This window comes from Buceros rhinoceros, unplaced genomic scaffold (assembly GCF_000710305.1).
Source record: "Buceros rhinoceros silvestris isolate BGI_N320 unplaced genomic scaffold, ASM71030v1 scaffold24427, whole genome shotgun sequence".
NCBI classification, from domain to species: domain Eukaryota; kingdom Metazoa; phylum Chordata; class Aves; order Bucerotiformes; family Bucerotidae; genus Buceros; species Buceros rhinoceros.
The window spans coordinates 4,085-4,474 of NW_010423181.1; the positions used below are offsets into that span (position 1 = coordinate 4,085).

The 390-nt window shown below is 62.1% G+C and overlaps 1 protein-coding gene across 1 annotated transcript in view; it reads left to right on the plus strand.

Moving 5' to 3' along the window:
* The window catches only part of FBXO18 (F-box protein, helicase, 18), a gene marked incomplete at both ends in the record, with an annotated part of 14,298 nt that overhangs the window by 1,828 nt on the left and 12,080 nt on the right, over positions 1-390 (plus strand). The gene's annotated exons all lie outside the window — the stretch shown is intronic.

A 390-nucleotide genomic window follows, 5' to 3' on the forward strand; every position in this document is an offset into this window, starting at 1 on the left:
GTGGAGCCCCCATCCCTGGAGGGGTTTCCCAGCCGTGTGGAGGTGCTGCTGAGGGACAGGGGGCAGGGGGGACCTGGCAGTGCTGGGGAACGGGGGCACTCGAGGAGACCAAAGGGCTTTTCCAACAGTTTGGTCATTCTGCACGTTGCAGACCAGGAGCTGGACACAGTGACACGGGCAGTGCTGGGCGGTGCCGTCTGTGTGCTGCACGGGCTGTGTGGCTGACAGAGGCTGCTGAGAGTTGTCTCTTGCCAAGTTTCGTTTTCCTTTATAGTCTCCAGTGCTGTTTTTGTTGCAGCCGGGAGGTATCTGGCACAAACAGGCTGCTCCTTGAAGGCGTTGGTCTCCCTTCCTCCGTGGCAGGGGCAGCCCGCCAGCGGCTCCGCGGTG